The sequence below is a fragment of the Myotis myotis genome, unplaced genomic scaffold, assembly GCF_014108235.1.
Source record: "Myotis myotis isolate mMyoMyo1 unplaced genomic scaffold, mMyoMyo1.p scaffold_m19_p_5, whole genome shotgun sequence".
Lineage (NCBI taxonomy): Eukaryota > Metazoa > Chordata > Mammalia > Chiroptera > Vespertilionidae > Myotis > Myotis myotis.
This window is the reverse complement of record NW_023416357.1, coordinates 91,639,168-91,654,533: the sequence shown is the minus strand read 5'-3', so window position 1 is coordinate 91,654,533 and position 15,366 is coordinate 91,639,168. Positions and strand designations below refer to the sequence as shown.

Sequence of the window (15,366 nt, the reverse complement as noted above, 5' to 3'; positions counted from 1 at the left end):
CCAGAAAAATGTTAAGGATTTCTACACCTGGAAACGAAAATATAGGATTTACACATTTCATACTGTATTTCAGCTAAAACGAATACAAATAATACAGGAATAATTCTAACTGCACATGATCTGGGCAACTCAAATAGGAAATCAGTTGTGTGTTTGGTTAACAGATATGGAAAAGATAGCATTTCACTTCCTTAATCATCTAAGTGTGTTGAGGGCAATTTCGATTGCCAGTCCCATTTAAGAATTTATACTATTATATGAAGATAAGTATGAATAATATAATACATTATTAGAAACACAGATGATAATTACTTTTCATTATAGTTATTCAAATAAATAACATGAAGATATGGAAAGAAAACATTTATTTCAAATACTACTGCTATTATTAAACTTGAAAGCATTCCAAAACATCAAAAGTCAGATTAAATATAAGGGGATATTAAACTGAGCTTTCAATTCTTTAAAATAAAATCTTGAGACAACATACTGCTTTAAAGTGGGTTTTCAGTGCCAAATTCTAAATTACTGCATACAGAAACTTTTAAATGGAAATAATGAATTTTCTTGGAGATGGGAACTAACTCCTATGTTTTTAAATTTAAAGAAAGCTAAGTCATTACTAAAATTTTCTCAATTTTAATAAAATAATTAGATTTTTAAAAATCAACTATAGAAATCTTAGAGATTGAGCTCTTTTAAAAAATACATAATTTTTAATCACTACAACTGTTCTGCTTTCACAGCTGTGCTTTTGTCCATTTCTGTAGAGGTGACACTTCATTCTCTTAAAACAGACAGCTCTACATCTAAAATCAGTTGGTCTGGTTGCCAGATATGCTATAGCCCATACAACAAGTAAGAAGAAAAGGCCGGATCTCACAGCATTTAAAATCAATTTACCTACCTTTCATATTTTATCTTAAGAATTTTTATAACTACAAAAGCAATTTAATGAAGTGTAAAATAGATAAGTAGTAACTGAAAGTTATAAATTCACCAACTATTTTTCTTGATAATTCATAATGCTCTGCTGAAATTTTAAAGTATTTTAGGTCAGCATCCTCCCTATCCCCAATTATCGTGAGAAAGGCTTCAAGTGAAATTTTACCATAAAAAGATTGCATTCCAGCCCTAACCGGTTTGGCTCAGTGGATTGAGCATCGGCCTGCTGACTGAAGGGTCCCAGGTTCGATTCCGGTCAAGGGCATGTACCTTGGTTGTGGGCACATCCCCAGTAGGGGGTGTGCAGGAGGCAGCTGATCGATGTTTCTCTCTCATCGATGTTTCTAACTCTCTATCCCTCTCCCTTCCTCTCTGTAAAAAATCAATAAAATATATATATTTTTTAAAAGATTGCATTCCAGATTGCCTGCATCTTTTAAAAAATTTTTAATTATAGGGAAATACACAATTGAGTTGCACTGTTATGTGACCAATCTGTAGAACTCTTCATCTTGCAAAACAGAAACTCTTTACCCATTAAACACTAACTCCCATCCCTCTCTCCCCCAGCTCATGGCAAACACCATTCCACTTTCTGTCTCTGTGAATTTGACTATTCTAGTTACCTCATAACAATGGAATCATACAGTATTTGTCTTTTTGTGACTGGCTTATTTCACTTAGCATAATGTCCTCAAGGTTCATCCATGTTGTAGTAGCATATCAAAATTTCCTTCCTTTCTTAAGTTGAATAATATTCTATAATAGCGATTTTCAACCTTTTTCATCTCATGGCACACAAACTAATTACTAAAATTCTGCAGCACAGCAGTATATATGTATATTGTGCCAATCTGAGAAAAAATAGGTATAATTTTGATTCACTCGCATCAGGCAGCTATTGTTATGTTGGCTTGTTGTCATTTTTTATTTGACAATCTAAGGGAAAAGAGGTAAGTGCTCCTGACTAGTCAGGTATTGCATGTTTTACGGCACACCGTTTGAAAATGGGTATTCTATATCACATTTTGTTTATTCAAGTTGTCTGATTTTCTTTTTATATTATTCTCAGGAATCCTGATGAAATACTTTCTTTGAAAGAAAGCAATGATGCTCTGACCTACTGGCCCAAGAGAAGTCAAAAGAAGGAGACGGGTTAGACCAGTTCAGCTTTCCCTGACACCAGCCAGGCTTTCTTTCAAAGAACAATATTTAGAAGTGGGTTTTCAGTGCCAAATTCTAAATTACTGCATACAGAAACTTTTATTTTATTATTTTTTTTTTCATACAGAAACTTTAAAATAGAAATAATGAATTTTCTTGGAGATGGGGACAATATTTAGAAGGAATATTTGTTAGAGTTGTTTCTACATCTTGATTTAAGAAAGCTCCCTGGCTTTATGTCTTAGAACATTCCATGGTAAAACCAATTTGCCTGGTACTTTAAAATTCTACATTAATCAGATTCTAGTTTTATGCTGAATATTTATTTGAATTTCTTAAAATACTTCTTTAGACTAGAGTGATCCTTTCTTCAGTTGTTCAGATGTTAAGGTGGAAAGGAGCTGAATAAGAGGGAAGACTAAGCAAAGGGCTGTGATTATTACTTTTTAATCATTTAAAGCAGATTTTAAAGGTCTCTCTGTACCACCTTTCCAGTCTGAAATTAACACAGCCCTTAAAAGATAATTAGACCGAGGCAAAATCAGCAAAGAGGAGGGGGAGGTAGCCCATCAGCAGGAAAGAGCTGCATCACCAGCTTTATGATCTGGAGCAAACCACTTCCCCTCTGAGTTTTTCTTTTTTTTTAATCAGTGAAATAGGACTAATAATGCTACCTTATTCCCCTCAGGGTTCTTCCTGTCCCTGATGAAGATAAAGAACCATTATTGTTCTCATAATGGCATTTCATAATCTTACCATGGTTCCTACTGCCCCTTGCCTCCAGCTACTATTCCAGGCTGAATAGTCTCAATATTTCCCCTTCCTTTTACCATCATCAAGTCATTTTCCTCCAAACGGGTTGTGGAACTTCTACTTAAAAGCAACCAATCAACTCATCAAAGACCAAGACTGTATTCTAAAGGCACTTCAAAAATTTTTATATTGGCTTATACATCATAGGGTCACTTCTGTGTATTTTTAAATTGTTAAAAACTAATAGTTTTCCATTTATAATTTAAATCCTATTCCCAAAGAAATAAGGTTGAAATTCAGTTTTCAACTTAGGGCTTCTTGGACAGTTCTTTTTTTTTTTTTTAAGAAAAGATAATTTAGGAAACCAAGATGGCGGCATAGGTAAACACCGGAAATTGCTGCCTCGCACAACCACTTCAAAAATACAACTAAAAGACAAAACGGACATCATCCAGAACCACAGGAAGGCTGGCTGAGTAGAAATTCTACAACTAGAAGAAAAGAGAAAAGCACTGAGACTCAGAGGAGGTGCGGAAGTAAAGTGCAGAGGTACGGAGGCAAACGCAGAAAGGGCTGGCAGCTGAGGACACGGTTGTCTTTTTTAATCGAGAGGGAGTCTCAAGCTCCCGACTGCTCTGAACTCCAGTTCCAGGTGAGTCTCTGGGGACCCAGCCTCATACGGGGAGCAACTGGACTGTCTGGCATCAGGCAGAACTCGAGGGCGGCTTTCACTCAGAGGTGCTTGCAGCGACCGGGATACTGAGACGCGGGGCCTCTTAGGGTAGGACTGGGGAGCAGCCATAGCTGCTTGCTCCGCCCTGTTGATTCCCTGAGACCCCACCCCACCCAAGCTGTGCACAGAGGCTTTTGCATATGAAAGACCTGGCCCTTTGCAACCTGAAAATTACCTAACAAACTGCAGCTGGGTCAGAGAGACCCAGAACTTCCAAAAGAAGGTCCAAGGCCTCATAGCAGCATGCACTGCTTCACAGCTGAGCCTCATCTGGGCACCTCCAAACCCCAAACAAAGAAGAGGAATCTGCAGATCTCTTTATAGCTCCTGCTGGGTAGCCTCAGGCAGAGGCTAAATTAGCACCTCCTTAGAGATCCAAGAGCCAGTGTACCCAGTGGTCAGAGTGGGACCATCCAGATTATAACTCCTCAGATCCATAAGGGACACACTCAGGGGGCAGATTCAGTGAGCACCAAAGCCCCACTGAAGCAAGTCTTGCCCCAGAAGAGTGTCTCCAGCTCAGAAGTTCTCCCACTGACATAAGCTACTTGGAGAAAAACCAAGATGGCAGCATAGGTTAACGCCGGAGATTGCTGCCTCGAACAACCACTTCAAAAAACAACTAAAAGACAGAACGGACATCATCCAGAACCACAGGAAGGCTGGCTGAGTGGAAATTCTACAACTAGGAGGAAAGAGAGTATCATACCCAGACTCAGAGGAGGCGCAGTGCTGAAGTGAAATATTAAGGTGCGGAGTGCACGCGGAGCAGGCTGGAGGCGGAGGGCGCGGTTGGTGCTTTCAATCGGGAGGGAGTTTCAGACTCTGAGCTCCAGATCCGGGCGAGTCTCTAGGGACCCAGACTCAAACGGGAGAAGCGGGACTGTCTGGCTTCGGTCGGAACTCGAAGGCAGCTTTCTCTCCGAGATTTGCAGCGGTTGCTGGGACTCTGTGAGGCAGAGCCCCTAGGGACGGAACTGAGAGCAGCCATAACTGCTCGCTCTGGGCCCGCCCTGTAGATCCCCGGGGACCCGCCCGGCCCAAGCCCTGCGCAGAGCCATTTGCCGGATAGCCTCAGGCAAATGCTAGATTAGCACCGCCCTAGAGATCCAGCACAGAAGCTCTCCCACTGCAGACACAGCGGACTCTCATAGCCAGTTAGCCTGGAGGTCAAATCACCCCCGGTATTGCCGACAACAATCAAGGCTTAACTACAACAAGACTGCGCACAAAGATCACTAGGGGGTGCACCAAGAAAGCATAAAAAATGCGGAGACAAAGAAACAGGGCAAAACTGTCAATGGAGGATATTGAGTTCAGAGCCACACTTTTAAGGTCTCTTAAGAACTGTCTAGAAGCCACCGATAAATGTAGTGAGGTCCTCAAGAAATCTAATGAGACCCTCGATGTTATGATAAAGAACCAACTAGAAATAAAGCATACACAGACTGAAATAATGAATACTATACAGACTCCCAACAGCAGACCAGAGGAGCGCAAGAATCAAGGCAAAGATTTGAAATGCGAAGAAGCAAAAAACACCCAACCAGAAAACCAAAATGAAAAAAGAATCTGAAAATACGAAGATAGTGTAAGGAGCCTCTGGGACAGCTTCAAGCATACCAACATCAGAATTATAGGGGTGCCAGAAGATGAGAGAGAGCAAGATATTGAAAACCTATTTGAAGAAATAATGACAGAAAACTTCCCCCACCTGGTGAGAGAAACAGACTTACAGGTCCAGGAAGCGCAGAGAACCCCAAACAAAAGGAATCCAAAGAGGACCACACCAAGACACATCATAATTAAAATGCCAAGAGCAAAAGACAAAGAGAGAATCTTAAAAGCAGCAAGAGAAAGAAACTCAGTTACCTACAAGGGAATACCCATACGACTGTCAGCTGATTTCTCAACAGAAACTATGCAGGTCAGAAGGGAGTGGCAAGAAATATTCAAAGTGATGAATACCAAGAACCTACAACCTAGATTACTTTACCCAGCAAAGCTATCATTCAGAATTGAAGGTCAGATAAAGAGCTTCACAGACAATAAAAAGCTAAAGGAGTTCATCACCACCAAACCAGTATTATATGAAATGCTGAAAGGTGATCTTTAAGAAGAGGAAGAAGAAGAAAAAGGTAAAGATACAAATTATGAACAACAAATACACATCTATCAACAAGTGAATGTAAAAATCAAGTGAATAATCTGATGAGCAGAAAAAAAAGAAAAGATAATTTATTAAAATGAGAGAGCATTTACACACTCATAGGTGTAAATGTGCCATGCTTCTAAGAGGTAACTTAATACAGTGGGCTATGGATCCAAAAACACCTATAAAGTTAGAATTCTGTGTAACTTCAGCTAAATTATTTGGCTTTTCTGTGACTCAACTTCCTCGTCTATAAGTCAGGAATATCACTAAGGGTTACAATGAGTTATTACACAGTTTAAAAAACAACAACAACGATCTGAAGCATCTAGCTCAGATGCCTAGAATGCCTAGAATGAAGAATCTGCTTAGTAAATATAAGCATTCTCTCCTATATTTCACAGTTATCTGTAGATACTCCAAAAAGCATTCTGTGTGTCAGTGAGCTTTACACCTTTATACTGACAGGACGAAGAAAGACATAAGAGAGGTAAAAGAAGAATGATTTATCTGAACTAGAGCACTGGGTCACGAATCGATCTTTCACAAGCATCTGACTTTACAATATTCATGAGTTCCGTTACAGGTTGATCATTTCAATTAGATTTAAACTCAGGTTAGCAGGTTAGTATGTTTTATTAAGGAGGCTAAAGAATACTAAGCCATTTGCAGTGTAAAGAATCACACTTAAACAAGAAGCAGAGTAAGAGTGACTTCCAAGCTATTTGGCAAATGAGAAAAAGAAGGCAGAGAAAAGTATGTGTTCATTACCATTTACCTAACAAAAGGTGGGGGTATATTTATGTAGTTGTTTACATATTTATAAGAATGGAAAGATATACGAAAAACTAATAAAACTGGTCACTACAAGGGAGGGAGAAACAAGCTGGAGAAGGCGCAGAGACAAGCTTGGTAGATCTGATTGTGGAACCATATAAATGTTTTACACAATTATAAGACAAAATTAAATTTTTAGAAAGGCAATCCATAAAAGTAAATATAAAGCAAACCTAAATGATTACTGAGATGGTAGCTTAACCACACAAAAAATTAATTACTTCAAATGACTTTAAAATAAGGTAATTTGATTGTTCAGCTCTAGTTAGATAAACTCTAGAGACAAAAATTGCTACCAATATAAAATTATTTTTCAATAAGTACATTACTAGTAATGCTACTGATAGAGTTATTCTGAAACTATTATAGTATGTAGTAGCATAAACCAAGTAAATAATTAATTTAATATCATTATAAACCAGAATTTTCAACAAGGAAAAGGAAAAACAAAATTTTAAATAGATACGTTGTGGAGTCTAACTGGAATTTGAAGTATCAGTATAAATTTATCTTTTTTCATGAAAGGAAGAAAGACTACCTTGCTAGCTCTTTTCAGTAAAAATGGCTATAAAACAACAAAGAAACCAGTATCAATCAACACCCTGAGAACCCAGATTATAGTTTGTAAATACCATTTCCTATCAAAAGGAACAAGCCCCTTAGAGAAATGGTTGACTCCAAATATAAGGTAGGAAAGGTATAACAAGAGCCTGGAATATCTTGTTAAGCATACCAGAAGACAAAGAAACTATTAAAGAATCCTGGAATTGTATCAGAAGACTCAAAAGGCACCTCAAAATGGTTCTCACTGGTCATAACAAGATAATTAGAGCATAAAAAAGAATAGCACTTGGCTGATATGGGTCAGCAGTTGATCTTTGCCTCTGGAACCAAGAGGTCGATTCCTGGTTAGGGAACATGCCAGGGTTTCAGGCTCGATCCCCTAGGGAGCATGCAGGAGGCAGCTGATGGATGATGTTACTCTCTCAGCAATGTTTCTCTCTATACTTCTCCTTCCCCTCTCTCTCAAAATCAGGGATGAGTGTGAAGAGATCAACCAAAGAACTTGTATGCATATATGCATAACCCATGGACACAGACAATAGAGTGGTGAAGGTGGAGAGGGAGGTGGACAGGGGAAGGCTAGAAGGGGTCAATGGGGGAAAAAGGGGGACATATGTAATACTTTAAACAATAAAGATTTTAAAAACATATTTTTTTAAAAAGCAACTGTAATGTATAAATATAAATATTTTTTAAAAATCCATGCATAGACACTTTTGGAAGGTGCTAGCATGAAAACCGATTATTTATTCTGAAACTGTTTTTTAAAAGGTGTGTTGGGAATAGAGATTAAAGAATTTATTCTGCTTTTTCTAGATGAACTATATCTTCAGATAACTGAATAAACTATATATATATATGTATATATATAATTTTTTTTTTAAATCCTCATCCTGGGTTATTTTTCCATAGATTTTTAGAAAGAATGGAAGGGAGGGAAGAGGGGGAGGGAGAGAGAAACATCCATGCGAGGAAGACACATCAACTGGTTGCCTCCTGCACGCACCCTGACCTGCAACTGAGGTACATGCCCTCGAACCCATGATACTTGGTCTGAGGGCCGATGCTCTAACCACTGAGAAACCGGCTAGGGCAAATTTTACATTTTAAATAAAAGCATTTGGGGTAATAAATTAAGAAGGAACAAACTATAATATTATCCTTTTGCAACTCTTAATGAAATAATGAATCTAGCAACTGATCATTAATGGTTACTAAAATTATCAGGTGAAAAGCTAACAGGGAACTTCATATTGAATGAACCAGAATAGCAATATCTGAACCCACCTGATCAATCTTATCACAAAGAGAGACAAGTAGACATTTTATCCCACACAAAGTAACACAATAGGAAATACATAAAATCTTCTATGAAATATTCTTTTTATTAGTTCAATCCTGAATCTGACCAAGTTTATAGATCTAACTACCAGTTCATTGCAAACACAGAAGTCAGAGAACATGTTAAACAAACTTAAATTATGTTCCAGAATATGGGAAATTCTACAGAGCAAACAACCTGGTTTCTTAAATATATTGCAAAAGGATGAGGGGTGGAGGGAAGAGAATCCAGAGAGAGGAAATTCACAGATTAAGAGAGAAGTGGAACATGTCAACCAAATATAATACATGAACTTGTTTGGAAACTAGAGCTCAAACAAAACAATTATTTCAAAAAAATTGTGAGCAGGAAATCTGAACACTGACTGATATTAAGGAATTAATTTTTTTATGGTAGTAGTATTCTAGTTTTGTTTTAAAATGCTGCTTATCTTTTTTATACATACATATATAGCCTATGGTTGAAATGATACCCTGTCTATGATTTGTTTCAAAATTATCTGAAGGGGAGAGGGAGAGAAAGAGTACTAATGAAACAGAACTGGACACACACTGTTGATACTTTGTGACAGCTAGATGGGAGCTTTGTTACATTATTTTCTCTGCTTTTGTACACATTTGAAATTTTTTTTTGGTAATGAAAAATTTTGGTATTCTTTAAGCAGAAATTCAAAAAGGCCTCTCTTCAGCTTCCTAGGATATCACTTTTAAACGGAAAGATACAAGCTCTTTGATGTTTACCTTAGGTGTATGGTGATTATAGTTAAGACAATAGTCCCCTATATGGCATGCACCTAAATGCAATCAATCTGCTTGAGTACTTTCTTCCTTCAGGACAAATTTATGGGGGTGGAAAAATTTATGGGGGTGGAAAGAACAGGGCTCTTCAGATCACCCTGGAATAAAATCCAATTCAAGAACTGTTTAATCTCCCTGAGCCTCTATGAAATGGGGATAACCTCTCACCCCTCACAATGTTGCTATGAGCATCACATGAGATAAAATGTGAAACACCTAGCCCAGAGCAAGCACTCAAGAAACTGACACTTGAGTAGTTATTTATTCATTCATTAATTCACCAACTATCTGAGTACATACTGTGGATCGGACTCTAGGTTAGGTGCTAGAGATATAGACTTGGAAAACATGGCACCTGCCTTGAAGGAAAACAGGAAAGTAAATCCATGATTATAGTGGTAATGTATTTAAAGTTCTGGAAGGTTACAATATTTGGATCTAAAATTCTATATCCAGGAACATTATCAATTAGGAAGGTGAAATAGAGGCATTTTTTAGTTTACTGACCATACAATATATATGCAAAAAATAACACACCACTAAGAAAAGAAAATTAGTTCCCTCAAAAAAATCTACACAAAAATGGCTGAGATATTTAGAAGATATTCTCCTTTGGGTAGCAAAGCTTGAATAACATAGGAATACATTTTCTTCTCTGTGGGCCCAAATATGCAGCCTTTCTTCACTAGAGAATTCTATTTATACAATCATAATAATATACATGCTATATAGCTACTGCCATCTCTTGGAATCAACTTCTCAAGAAAGCACAAAAATATAGATACAAAAAAGTAGTAAGTAGTATAAATAACCTAATTTAGTTAACGAAAGTGAGAAGGGGACAGAGAGCAAAGAAAGGTACTATATGTGTTTAATTTTTAATCTTATATAGAAAGAATTAAGATATATTGGTCAAAGTTGGTAAGACTTTTTAGTTAAAGGTAGAGTGAAACCACCAGAAGAAAATGATAAAGTAGCTGCCACAGGGAAGGAAAACTGGGAATGAGGAGCAAAGATTCCCCTATACCCGTTCATTTTATATTCTCTTGTACTATGCGAACTTTTAAAAAATTGTGCATTTATCGCTTCAATGGTTTAAAAAAGTGTCATGGGAAACACTTTCTCTGCTAAAATATATGTAACCCCACAAGATCTACATTGAATTTGCTAACTCTGCTCAAATACAAGACAGATTCTGAGGTCACTAGACTAGATAACTTCTACAGTATTTTCCAGACTAAAGATCTATCCTAAGGAACATGCAAATTGTAGGAGGGTCATTTGGTTAATATAAAGATACAGATGTAATAAAATCTATTCCTAAACTGTAGAACATGAAGCAAACAAGAATGAAACAATAGAAAATTTCCCCAGAAAAGGACAGCTGAGAACCAAGAGCAGAAGCATTAAAGTTGAATGGAGCCAGGAGGAAGAAGGAAAAAACAAGAGATGGTAAACAGAGCTTCTGAGTGCATTCCTTACTGCTGAGAGGGAGTGAGCTTACCACCAGGACAAGAGGGCTGGTGCCCATGCTGCAGAAATGCATTCTTAGACAGCAGTGGGTGGTGGTGGGTCTGAAGGGGAAAGGCAACCACTTTAAGTCACAGAAGCAGTTAAGCAATTAATGTGTAAATCAGGAACCAACGCACAAAGGACAAAAAGGGCTGAGTTCAAGTTTCTTCTGCCACAGCCTAGTGATTGCTGACCATTTCTTGAAGTCATGAATACAGATGGTAGATGGGAATTAAAAGGCTGTACCCATTGAAAGGGTGAATAATCTTTTTCTTATTTTGTGTGCTGACTTCATTATTTAGTGTAGCTTTATTTTTATTTTTTTGTTAATCCTCACCTGAGGATATTTTTTCATTGATTTATAGAGAGAGGGAAAGAGAGAGGGAGACAGAGAGAAACACCTATGTGAGAGAGACCCATCAATTGGTTGCCTCCTGCATGCGCCCTAACCAGGGCTGGGTTGGAGCCTGCAACTGAGTACATGCCCTTGACCAGAACTGAACCCCAGACCCTTCAGTCCAGAGGCTGACACTCTATCCACTGAGCAAAACCGGCTAGGGTTAGTGTAGTTTTAAATGCTTTTATTAGAAAAGAAGAAATGTAATAAAATCAATGAGTTAAGTTCCCACTTTAAAAAACTAGACAAAGAATAACAGATCCAAAATAAGCGAAGAAATAACAAGAGTATAAATAAATGAAAAATAAGACAGAAAAACAATAGGAAAAAAGCCCAGTAAAGTTAATTTTGGTTCTTTTAAAGAATTAATAATCACCTAGCTAGGAAAAAAGAAAAGAGACACAAATTACCAATATCAGGAGTTTTTAAAAGAACATAATTAGAGATCCTACAGATATTAAAATTATAAGGGAATAGCCTAAGCTAATAATTTTATGCTAATGAATTTACCAACCTAAACGAAATAGAATATTCCTTGAAAAACACAGATTCCTAAAAGTGAAACAAAAAAAACAAAACAGAAAATCTAAATAGCCCATATCAATGAAATTGAATTCATAATAAAAAACCATTCCACAGAGAAACTCTATGTCCAGCTATCTCCACCAGTAAACTCAACCAAAAACTTAAGAACTTATTAATAACTAGTTTTATGAGGTTAGTATAATCCTGATACAAAAACTTGACAAAAATATAAAAGAAAATTACAATCTAATATTTCTCATAAAGAAAGACATAAAAATCCTATGTAATAAAAGGATAATATGCAAATCGAACAGCAGGACAACCGGTCGCTATGACACGCACTGACCACCAGGGGGCAGATGCTCAATGCAGGAGCTTCCCCCTGGTGGTGAGTGCACTCCTACAGGGAGAGCGCTGCTCAGCCAGAAGTGGGGCCCATGGCTGGCGAGCGCAGCAGTGGTGGTGGGAGCCTCTCCCACTTCCATGGCAGCTCTAAGGATGACTGCAGCTTAGGGCCACTCCCCGCAGGGAGCGGGCCTAAGCCATCAGTGGGACATCCCCTAAGGTCTCCGGACTGCTAAAGGGCACAGGCCAGGCTGAGGGTCCTCCTCCCCCACCGCCCCTCCAGCACACGAATGTTGTGCACCAGCCCTCTAGTATTTAATAAAATATGAGCAAATCAAATCCAGCAACATGTAAAAAGGATAATACATCATGACCAAGTGGATTTCTACCAGGAATGCAAATTTAACTTAAAAACATCAATGTAATTCAAAATACTGACAAAATAAAGTACAAGAACTATATGATAATTTTAAAAGATACAAAAAGAGCATCTGAAAATATTCGACATCGATTCATGATACAAACTCTTAGCAAACCAGAAATAGAAGGGAATTTCCTCAGTCTGAAAAAGGACTTGTATGGACAACCTAAAAACCATACTTCATGGGGAAACACTGAACTTCACCTGATACTAGAAATAAGGCAGGGATATCCACTCTCCCACTTCTACTTAACTGTGTACCAGAGGTGCTAGTCAGGAAAAGAGCAGAAAAAAGGAGTGAGACACAAATATTGGAAAATAAAGCTTGTTACTCGCACATTAACATGACTGTGTATATAAAACCCTGTAGAATATTTAAAAAAAACTATCAGAAGAAGTAAATTTTAAAAGGTTGCAGGGTACAAGGTTAACATACAACAATTAATTATATTCTATATAAAGGCAGCAAACAACTTGAAAATGAGTGACTTGTTTTAAGAAACTTTCATTTATAATAACATCAATAACATAAAATATTTAGGAAGAATATTAACATAAGACCTCTACAGCAAAACCTAAAAATAGGCCTAATGAAGAAACAGGCAAGATGCTTCTAAAATTTATTTGGAATACAAAGGATCTAGAATAGACAAAATAATTTGTAAAAGAAAAAAAATGTTGGAGGGTTTATGCTACCTAATTTTAAGTCTTACTATAAAGTCACAGAAATAAGAAAGTGTGGTACTGGCATAAGAATAGACATAAAAATGAATGAAACAGAGGAGTACAGAAATAGACCTAAATACCTGGTCAATTTATTTTAGACAAAAGTGCCAAGTTAATCTAATAAGAAAAGAAAAAAATCTTTTGAACAAATGTTGCTGAAACAACTGGATACTCATATGTAGAAAATTAACATTGACTCCAATATCACTGCATACACAAAATTAATTTGACATGGATCATGAGTTAAATATTAAAGCTAAAACTATAAACCTTCTAGAAAAAAAAAACAGATAAGAAAATCATTGCAACCTTGGGGAATGCAGAGATATTTTGGACAGGGATAAAATCCACTAATCATAAAAAAATATTTTAAACCAGACTTCATCAAAATGATAAATATTTGCTCACCAAAAGACACTGTTAATAAAATGGACTCAAAACTCAAACAAATATATTTGCAATACATATATCTGACAAAGGAGGTATATCCAGATTACATAAAAGAACTCTTATAATAAAAAACAGTAAAAAGACAAATAACCCAATTATTTTCTGGGCAGGACACTGAAAAATCCACCTCAGAAAGAAGATATCTAAATGGCCAACAAGTACACAAAAAGGTGATGAACATCATTAGTCACCAGAGAAATGTAAATTAAAACCATCTTATATCCTCTAGAATGGCTAGAATAAGAAAAATCACTAACAGCACTAAATGTTGGCAAGGATATGAAGCAACTGGAACTTTCATACAATACTGGTGGGGAGTATAAAATGGTACGTCCAGTTTGGAGAATTGTTTGGTTGTTCCTATAAAGTTTAACAATACATCTAACCTAAGTACCAACAATCCTAATCTCAGGTATTTACTCAAAAGAAGTGACAACATATGCCACAAATTTTTTTTTACAGAAATGACCACAGCAGCCTTATTTATAATAGTCCCAAACTGGAAATAACCCAAATGTCCACCAAGAGGAGGACAGGTAAATGTATATTCATATAGTGGAATACTACTGAACAATAAAAAATAATGAACTACTGATACACATTTTATCAGGAATGAATTTCAAAAACATGTTAAGCAAATGAAGCCAAACACAATACCATATGATTCCATTTTTTTTTTACAAATTCCAAGAATAATAAAAATTAATCTATAGCAACAATTTTCAACCAGTGTGCTGCAAGAATTTTTAAAACATGCAATGCCAGACTATTTAGTCAGGAATACTGACCTCTTTTCCCTTAGATTGTCAAATAAAAAAAATGACAGCAGTCAATACAACAATAGCTGTCCAGTGTGAATGAATAAAAATTATACCTATTTTTTGGTCAAATCAGCAAAAAAATACAATTTTTGTTGTGCTGCGTAATTTTAGTAATTAGTTTATATGTCCCTGAGACAAAAAAAGGTTGAAAATCACTGATCTATAGTGATGGAAATTAGAAGTGGTTGCTTAGGGCTGCTTAAAAGGGGGTACAAGGAAACTTTGGGGGGAGATAAAAATGTCCCATATCCTGCTTAGGGTGGTGGTTACATGGATGTATATAACTGTTAAAACTCTATGCACTAAACATTTTAAATCTGTACATTTTATTTTATGTTAATCATACCTCTCTAAAAAGCCATTTACAAAGTATGGAGAGCAATACAAAATATTAATTGTGATTGCCTCTGGGTAGTGGGATTCTAGCTAATTTTTTCTTTTGCTAATTCACACTTTTATGAATTTTACAATCCTATATAATAAAAGGCTAATATGCAAATTGACCAAACAGTGGAACAACTGGTCGTTATGACGTGCACGGACCACCAGGGGGCAGATGCTCAATGCAGGAGCTGCCCCCTGGTGGTCAGTGCACTCCCACAGGGGGAGTGCAGCTTAGCCAGAAGCCCTGAGCCAGGCTCACGGCTGGTGAGCACAGTGGCAGTAGTGGGAGCCTCTCCCACCTCCATGGCAGTGCTAAGGATTTCTGACTGCCCCATGGGGAGTGGGCCTAAGCTGTCAGCCGGGCTCCCAGACTGCAAGAGGGAGCAGGCAGGGCTGAGGGACTTCCCCCCCCCCCCCAACCCAGTGCACGAATTTCGTGCACCAGGCCTCTAGTTTTCTATAATGAACTTCTCCCATCCCCTTTTTTCTATACCTATG

At 37.2% G+C, this 15,366-nt stretch overlaps 1 protein-coding gene across 5 annotated transcripts in view; it reads right to left on the bottom strand.

Moving 5' to 3' along the window:
* Positions 1-15,366, bottom strand: part of PARN (poly(A)-specific ribonuclease) — a 172,641-nt gene that overhangs the window by 34,310 nt on the left and 122,965 nt on the right. The gene's annotated exons all lie outside the window — the stretch shown is intronic.